The sequence below is a fragment of the Procambarus clarkii genome, chromosome 6 (assembly GCF_040958095.1).
Source record: "Procambarus clarkii isolate CNS0578487 chromosome 6, FALCON_Pclarkii_2.0, whole genome shotgun sequence".
Taxonomy (NCBI): Eukaryota; Metazoa; Arthropoda; class Malacostraca; order Decapoda; family Cambaridae; genus Procambarus; species Procambarus clarkii.
In genome coordinates, this window is record NC_091155.1 from 21,479,152 (window position 1) to 21,488,992 (window position 9,841).

Genomic DNA, 9,841 nt, shown 5'->3' on the forward strand with positions numbered 1-9,841 from the left:
CCCCTGTTGTTGGCCCCGGTCCCCTGTTGTTGGCCCCGGTCCCCTGTTGTTGGCCCCGGTCCCCTGTTGTTGGCCCCGGTCCCCTGTTGTTGGCCCCGGTCCCCTGTTGTTGGCCCCGGTCCCCTGTTGTTGGCCCCGGTCCCCTGTTGTTGGCCCCGGTCCCCTGTTGTTGGCCCCGGTCCCCTGTTGTTGGCCCCGGTCCCCTGTTGTTGGCCCCGGTCCCCTGTTGTTCGCCCCGGGCCCCTGTTGTTCGCCCCGGGCCCCTGTTGTTCGCCCCGGGCCCCTGTTGTTGGCCCTGGTCCCCTGTTGTTGGCCCTGGTCCCCCTGTTGTTGGCCATGGTTGGCCCTGGTCCCCCTGTTGTTGGCCCTTGTTGACCCTGGTCCCCTGTTGTTGGCCCTGGTCCCCTGTTGTTGGCCATGGTTGGCCCTGGTCCCCTGTTGTTGGCCCTGGGCCCCTGTTGTTGACGGCTACTGTGTTCTATAAAGGTAAGGTCTTCCGACATGAGTACACCCAAATCCTTTACATTACTTTTTCGTTTTATGTTATGATTTGACAGTTTTGTACGTGGTTTCCGCTTCTAAATTTATTTTTTTCCGTAGCGCATGAGCTGGAACTTATCTTCATTAAATACCATATTATTTTCTGTAGCCCATTGAAAGACCTGATTTACATTTGATTGGAGGTTTGCTGTTTCCTCTATGTTGTCTACTCTCATAAAAATCCTAGTGTCATCTGCAAAGGATGATACAGTACTATAGATTGTGTCCTTGTCTATGTCCGATATGAGGATGAGAAAAAGTACTGGAGCAAGTACAGTACCCTGGGGGACTGAGCTCTTCACGGTTGATGGACCGGATTTTATTTTGTTGACTATTATACATTGGGTTCTGTTAGTCAGGAAATTGTAGATCCATCTGCCTATTTTTTCGGTAATCCTTTTGCACGCATTTTGTATGCAATAACACCATGGTCAGATTTGTCAAAGGCCTTTACGAAATCTGGGTAAATTTCATCAGCGTTTTGTTTGTCTTCCATGGCATCTAATGCCATGTCATAGTGGTGCAGCAACTGTGACAGGCAAGAGCGCCCTGTTCTGAAACCATGTTGTCCAGAGTAATGGAGATGCTGTGATTCCATGTGTCTTGAGGAGGGCCATGGTTACAGTTTTTGAAAGTTTTATGGTGAAGATGGTTACAAAAATGAAAACTGTGTAGTAAAGGTGTGTTACAGTAGTGATGGTAGTGTGTAGCGAAGATGGATATATTGATTATGGGTTGTACGGTAAAGATTGAGGAGTATGGCCTGACGCAGGAGGCTCGCGTGTGGTTCCAGGTCAGCCAAGATGCTGAGAGAAGAATAGGATAGTGTGTGTGAGGGGGACGGCGAGAGAGTGAGGAGTGAGGGACAGAGGGCGAGTGTGAGGAAGACGTAGCAAGAATAAAGGGGCGTAATTGAGGGAGAAGCGATGGAGTGAGGGAGTGTCGCCCCGACAACCCCCCTCCCCCCCCTCCCTGTCAAGCTGAAGTAAACAGTGCCGTCGACCCGTCTTCATTATGGAGGCGCTAATTAATCCTTGCTAATGAAGAATGACCTGAAAGGTGATAATGAGCGAGCAGGTGTGGCTCAAGGTGCACCTGCCGCAGGTGTTCTTAGGTGGCTCAGGTGATGGAGGTGCTGGTGAGGGAGAGTGAAAGGACAACCCAGGGGGAGAGGGGGGAAGAGTCCGCCCGGGAGTGAGAACTCGGCCCAGCGCGCACAGACTTGTAGGGGGACCCAGGCTAACGTTGATTCTAGCCATTAGCTTTGAAGTTGGCAGCGATAAGCTCGGGGTAATTTCCTCGTTCCACATGAAGACCTAAACGCCTCGTCGAATGGCGCAGAGATTTTGCGCCGATTTCCACAGCAGACAAATATAGACGTAATGATTCCTGTACGTTTCTGCCCGAAACGCTTTGCGTAATAGTGGCTTTAGGCATTGTATGTACTAGCTCTATCTATAAATCTATCAACTTTTTGTATCTCGCCTTGTATTTATGTACTTTACCTGAATAAATATTTGTATTTTGTATTTGTACGAGGCTACTGTAAAGAAGTTCCTGCAGCCGTTCTGGTATTTTCTGAAGGATATATTACGGAAAATTAATCACTCTTAATCAAAATACACTTCCGGTGTTTTAATGTGAATAAATTACTTTGTGAAATAAACTGATTTTCATATTTTAATAAAAAGAGCGGCGACACGAATCGACACGCGATGCGAGCATTAAGAAATACGATTAATTGCATAATATGTGTAATTTGAAACGCAAATCAATACTTTTTTTTTGTCATTTTCTGCGAGTGTGTGAGTCGGTTATCGCTCCAGTGTTTGAATGACTTTTCTACTTTTTGTAAAAATTAAACCACTGATTTACCATAAAATTGTAAATGATTTAATATTGTTGCATATCCAGCAATAGGGAAGGACCGCTCACTATGGGGCCGAATTAGATTTTTTAAATTTTTTTCGGCTTTTGGTTATGCGCCAAAGCTTAGTCAGTCATCATGCCGGAAGGATAGATTAGATTTTTTGGATCGTGTTTCTTAACATCGTATCGTGAACTCCAGCATACCCAGAACAGTTTTGGCCTGTCCAGGGTCTAGATTCACGAAGCAGTTACGCAAACACTTACGAACCTTTACATCTTTTCTCAATCTTTTGCGGCTTTGTTTACAATTATTAAACAGTTAATGAGCTCCGAAGCACCAGGAGGCTGTTTATAACAATAACAACAGTTGAATGGGAAGTTTTCATGCTTGTAAACTGTTTAATAAATGTAACCAAAGCCGTCAAAGATTGAGGAAAGATGTACACGTTCGTAAGTGCTTTCGTAAATCTGGCCGCAGGAGTCGAAGAGCCTTCATGTAAGAGTACACTCTATGCCTCGGGGCCACTAATGATGTACATAGGTAGTACATATGGTTATGTACATAACCAAGATCGTCAAGGACGCCAGTGTGCTGAGTGCAGTACTCAGCCCACACAGTGTAGCAGATGTGTTCCAACACCTGAACTCTTGTGGCGGAAGGGAACTCTTGGTACATAAGGCTCTCATAGTCTCGCTCTCTTAAGAGGCCGGCCGTTATGCCTCTCGCAAGACAGACCTGTCAAAACTTAGACCGCTCCCACTGACGGTAGTGAGTGAAGTGGTACAATCACTAGACATCCATACCGTTGTCAATACTATAATGATTGCTTCCAGGGTTCTCACAATCGGGGTTCTCACAATCGGGGTTCTCACAATCAGGGTTCTCACTGCCAGTTTGTCGTTAAATTTACCCTTGCCTAAGGGAACCCGAGATGGTGAATAATGCCACAAGAGATAATTGTATAGATATTTAATAAATCATAAACAAAGATTGACTAAATGAATAATAATCTCAATAACTACCAGTAATTCAGTATGCCATTGTCTTCACTTGGCCTATCACCATAAACAATTATAGTTAATACATCGAATGAGGACCAATGACAGCCTTCAGTTCGACCCTCCTCCCCCCCCTGCTCCAAAGACTTTATCATAAATAAATCACGTTATTGTTATCACATTGTGTTCGTGACACTACACAGATCACAATCACGATAGCGTGATATATCAATGAACAAATCCAAACAGGAGCCTTGATGGGGGGTTCGAACCTACGCTGCTGGCTGTGTTTTAGCAGTTTTGTATAATGGTACTGGATGACCAGCTCGCATAGTTGTGTTAAGACTGCTGACTTGTAGCACCTGGTTACAGCTACATTCTGACGACACCAGGCGGCTCTTGTAGCATTTACTTGGGGGGACTATGTCTAAGGATCGGGCTTGGCACCTACTGTGTGGCTTGGTTCCGGGAGCTGTGGTAAAACAGTTTCCTTGCTCACTTGGGTCGTCTTGGGCTGGTCCAGGAGGTCCCGCGACACGCCGCCGCCTCCTGCCAGGGGAGATCCACCACCTGCGCCGCGATAGGCAGGCCCGTGGCGCCGCGAGTGGCCTGAAATTTTAAATTTTTAAATTTTGTTCCGAGGGGCGAGTTTATTGGCCCGCGCTACTCATCCTGTGAGTGGACATATCGCCATAGCAGCATGTACAACACTCCCCAATAGGAAGAAAACCCGCTGGGTTGTTCATCCTGTCACTTGTACCCAGGCCTGTAATGTTTACATGTGTTCTACATCATTTCCCTAAACGCTGCCAACCATTCATGTAACTTCCTTGGCCATTTCTAAGGAGATTCGTGAAAACTGTCACAAGATCTTATAAAGAATTAATTACAAAAATAAAAAAAAAAAAAAAATCTTAATTTATAAGAATACCTAACAAGTGCAGTTATTTTTTGTAATTTATAGCTTTATGGTATTGAAATTGAAGGTAATTTAAGGACAAGTTGGGAACGTTGCCATAGAGTCGACTGTAGCTCCCGGACTGACCTCCTTCACCAGCTGGAACATAAAGTCGTCGGTCGGGTAGTCGTCGAATTTGTCCTGGTCGTCTTGTGTCTCGTGGGTGACAGGCACGACCCCCGCCGGGAAGTTGCACAGGTTGTAGAGAGCACTCGTGATCATGGCCGCTGTGGAGAGGTCAATCATATTACTATCAACAATTGAACTGAACAACAATGGACTGAATTAAGTAACTCTTGAGGAAATGAGGCCATGCAATACGGGGCTCGAACCCGCATCTTTGGATTCTTCAGGCACACGTCAGTCACTCTTAGCGTAATTGTGTCTCACTTCACTTTGTCCTTGCTGTGTTTTTTCATTTCATTCAGAATATAAGGACGTTCCATTTCCATTTTCCACCTTGTATACAGTATGTCGCCTTGTCGGAATTTTCCGACACTAAATTACTAATACCCAGCAAACACGGTTATGCTAGGAACATGCTAACATTACTAACCTACTAATCATCATAAGAAAATTATTAAAAGAACCGGGTTTCGTGTTTCTCAAAGAAAATGGGAATATTAGCCACGTTAACAAAGCCACTACTTAATCACATTCCTTCTCTTATGAGTACATAAAACTATCAGTCTAGGGATAAAACACGATAGAAAAGTGTTCTCTACGATTTAAGTTAATAAAATCTACCATAAAATTAAAGGCACCTCTCCCATTGTCAATAAAAAGATAGGAAATAGAAGTATTTTTCGGGACGCCGAGGGTGAGAGGGAGGCGGGCCGGCAGAAAACGAGGCTTCCCAGGAGGTTCTGCTCCACACGACACTACCAAAGACTGGAAATTCGAAGTCGACCAACAGTGAATCTGCCCCTAGCGACCTCGCCAACTACGGGGAGTAGTACAGTGTTTTCCGGTTTGAACCAATTTGCTATGATCAGAGATCTGTTAGTTAATTTGATCCCAGTTTATATAAGGCAAGCGGACCACCTGGTTCCACAAATCGTTCCACAAATTCCCTATCGGTAAGCCTGGTTCCACAAATCACTCAGCCTTTCCTTGTTATATAATGCCTTTGAGGATGCAGTTTAGTACTCTGTAATTACTCAGCAGGTGCGGTTCAAGGGAGGAAGAAATTACAACGAGTTTGTATCTGTATATCAGTACATAAACCATACTTGCTGGAACAAGAGGCGTCACTCCATACATGCCTAGCACGTATACATGGCTGAGATAACCCAAACACCATTTGCCAACAGCTAAACAGTTTTTGAGTATACTAATACCAGCAGTAGTAGAATTAACACCCAGGAGCATATTTCTATTATTCATTGGTTTGATTGATAGGCTACGAACATACACCCAACTCTCCCAATTTTATGTGCAAGAGGAAAACACCCGCAGGAAAATATCAGAATATACAGTCCACTTCAAATTAATAATAAACATAAACTTTAATAATCTAATAATTTAGTAAATAAATAAATGAACAAATAAATTTCAGCTGGGAAAATTACCCGACATTTTGTATACTGTCGACGTGTAAACAATATGTCGCCTTGTACACAATGTGTCGCCTTGTACACAATGTGTCGCCTTGTACACAATGTGTCGCCTTGTACACAATGTGTCGCCTTGTACACAGTGTGTCGCCTTGTACACAATGTGTGGCCTCGGACACCACAGGACACCTAATTACCCACAATACCTTCAGGAACACTGCGTTCTTGACTTCCTTGTTTAATTACCATTTGGTTGAGGGACTGATCCGGAACAACCGTGCCCTTGCAATGGGGGAGAATTCTTTGAATGCTGCTTGCAAGCACTCTTGAATTTGTTGCTTAGACTTGCCTCATGTTAAACGTAGTGTCGCGTGCAATAACGACCACCAGCGAGTCGTTAAAGAGGGTAATTACCGCAGGGATTTCATTACAATAGTTCTCGAAATTACAATCCAGGGGGTCCTGTGGCCTTTCATTAAAAATGTCGAGAAAAAAAAAAATTTAGTTTCTGGAAACAACTGGGGAAAAAGTGCACATTATTTGCTTTTCAGAGCCACTCCCGCACTTCACTTCCGGATCCTATAGCTGGAGTGGAAGGCCTTAATGCGTCCACGTTGGGCTCTTGAGTGTTTGTGAGGGGGGTGTGGAGTCGGGATTGTGGTGGTGGTGGGGGGGGGGGGGGTTGAGCATGGATGGTGGAGTGAGGGGGTAGAGCAGGAATGGTGGAGGGAGGGGGGTGGAGCCGGGCTTGTGAAGGAAGGGGGGGGGGTGTACCCGGGCTGGTGGAGGGGGGGGGGTGGAGCCGGGCTTGTGAAGGAAGGGGGGGGGGTGGAGCCGGGCTGGTGGAGGGGGGGTCCAGGCTGGAGGTAGGGGGGGTGGTGGATTTGGGCTGGATGATAGGGGGTGTGGAGGCGGGCTGGTGGATGGGGTGTGGAACATGTTTGTGTAGAGACAATTAAAAGGAAGAACGGCTTTTACTTTATTTTTATTTTTTTGCAGCAGGGTTAATTAAGGTTAAGCATCAGAGGAGCTAGGCCCTAAAGGCGTGGTGGGTAGGGGAAGACTTGAGATCAGGGCGAAGATTGTTGTTGTTTTTAAGATTCAGCAACTGGGAACACAAAGTTGCAAGTAGCACGGGCTATGGCGAGCCCGTAGTGGACTTACACGGCACAGGAACAGGTCTGTAACTTCCAAAGAGTAGAGAGGTTGTGTCCAGATGTGGCTGATGCTCGGAAAACGTTATTATTACGTCGATTTAATTTTGGCTTTACAATTTTGACGAAGTTTTTTGACGAAGTGATGGACTCTGTTGAAAGTGTGATGTATGGAGTGTGTGAGAGAAGAGCTGGAGATAATAGTGTGGACTGAGGAAAATGGTAGACAACCATTAAAGTAGATCTCTCTCAACTGACAGGGTCATAAGGCTCTAATCTACCTTAGTTTTGAAGCTTCAAGTAGCCTCGTGTATCATGCTTTCTATCCTTTAAGGAAGGAAGAGGTGGGGGGGCATAGAAGCCACATAAAACCTCCTTAAATAATATAAGTAAAATATAAATATAACCAATATCTTGCTATATAATATTGGTGCTGAATGTAGAATGTGACAAACATTATTTTAATGATAAATAAGCTCAGTTTACAAAGAAAAATAGAAGCTTGTGGTGGGTAATGGTGATAAAATTATATTTGAATTGATTTGAAGTAATATTCTCAGTAGGTTTGTCATAACATTGGTTTAGGCTGGGGGTGGAGGGAGAGGGGCATTGTAATGGGTCAGTTTGTTCTGGAGAGTAACGGGAGTGTTATAGAGTGGCATGATTGTTTATCCTGATAGGTAAGCAGTGGTCAATACATATAATGGTATGATGTATCAATTGTTATTGACAATGAACGCCTTAAAACTCTTAACATTCCTAGAGACATTACTCGGCATGAATTTCAAACAATATCAGTCGACTTTTGATTCATAGAACAAGAAATATTTTGCCGATGAAACTGACTCAAGTCAATTTTTAGACATTTTAAATAAACATTTAGACTGAAAGCCAAATCTATTTTTAAGTAGAAGGTAGTTAAAAAGGTTCAGAAACCTGAGAACATTATACTCTGCCTACATCATCTAAGGTTACAATCTGCTAGTATGTTAGTCTGGCCAAACTCGTAGCATCAGTCACAAACTCATTCTTATAGTTCACCTTAAGTCATTTATATAGATTAGGAACATTGCAATGGTTTTAACGTGTTTACCCCTCGTGTGGCCCGACCCCATGACTGGCATAGTGGTAGCTGAAGCTATCCACCCCACACATGTGACTGCATAAAGAGGAAATTTTATTTTTAATGGCTTCATTTTATATATATGCTGACGCCATTAAAAATTGTTATCAACTCTTATCACAAGCTTTTATGGTTTTAAATTTGTGAAGCTGGTGATAAGTAGTTATTGAATTGAACTGTCATTTCTTCTACATTTGTTATCTATGCTCTCGAGTGATTAATATATGATAGTGTGCAACAAATTATCACAAAAACTTAATGATAGTGTACGCGCGTGGACCAACATTTCTGTTCTTATGGGGACGAACTACAGCTCCTGTGTTCCGCCTCTTAACCTTGAACAGGCGTACATTAATGTCTCGAGTTTTGAAGAGACTGATGTTGAATCCTAGCGTCACCTAACTTTCACACATGAGACATTTGGGGGATGGAGATGTCATAGGTCAGTCTCCAGTGCCACACTTTTAAGAAATACCACTAATGATCGTCCCACCTTCCCCCCTCCCCCCCCCTTGTGAGATTTTCATGAAGTAAAACCTGAGATATTATTAGTGTTGCTCGTATATTGTACTTATTTAGCAGTTTCAGTGCGTCGTTATGTAATTTTATGTGACAAGAGGGAAGGAGGAGGAGGATTGATAGGGAGGGAGGGAGGGAGAGGGGAATGTTTTGGAGAGAAATGAAAGTGGGAGGGAGGGAAAGATGGAGAGAGGGCAGAGAGGTGAGAGTGGTGGTAGATTTGGAGACTGTGAAGAGCAGGGATGTTGGGGAGAAAGAGGGCAAGGATGGAAGAATGGGGGGAAGTAAAAGGAAGGGGAGAGAGACTTAGGGGCAGCCGGCCACCCTCTTCTAGTGTGTTATCTTAAGGCTATGTACTAGTTTAAGCTTATCATTGGTCTTTGATGCTTTATTCTCCTACTGAAGACAGGAATAAAGGAAACTGCAGAAGGCCCAACATACGACAAATTTATAATTATGAGCTGGAGTACTGGCAACAGTTACCATATATCCGCTGGCGTGTCAAAATTGCAGAATCTGAATGCATAAACAGATTGCCAAGAAGAATAGATACCTAAATGCCTGGAATAAATTATGTATTCATTATTATTGTCATGCACAGTGATTATACACGAAGAAGTGTAACTTATATTTAGTTTTAGACACTTTAGTCCTGGACTAAAGTATACTTTGTGTTTGGTCAGTAAGGTACAGTGTCGAGGCGATAATGTCCCCTCATGCTGTTGATGGGCCTTAAGCCCAACACTAAAGCATTCTCTCTCTCTTAAGCATATGTTGTGATTCCTCTTTTGTTCCGTGCTCTCGGTATTTTTAATATGCTTTTATAAGTGTTTTTTGGTCTCGAGGCATTGTTATACCATGGGCTCTGTCTCTGTCTCTGGGGTGGCATGGATCTTTCCCGGAGTGTCTTCGTATTTGGTAGTTATGAAGGCTGTCACGCCTTGTGTGTTACCGTTTCATCGAATTCTATTTTCCATGGTATTCTCTCTAGGAATTCTTTGATCTGGACCCCACTATGAGAGAATGGATTTTGCCAGCTAATGGCAAATGAGTTCTCATCTGGCAAATTTGCCAGATGAGTTCTCAAGAGTGCACAGTATGTGTGCACAAAATCAAGTTCTGT

At 43.9% G+C, this 9,841-nt stretch overlaps 1 long non-coding RNA gene across 1 annotated transcript in view; it reads left to right on the forward strand.

The window, feature by feature from the left end:
• Positions 1 to 9,841, forward strand: part of LOC138353524 (uncharacterized) — a 41,882-nt gene that overhangs the window by 15,775 nt on the left and 16,266 nt on the right. The gene's annotated exons all lie outside the window — the stretch shown is intronic.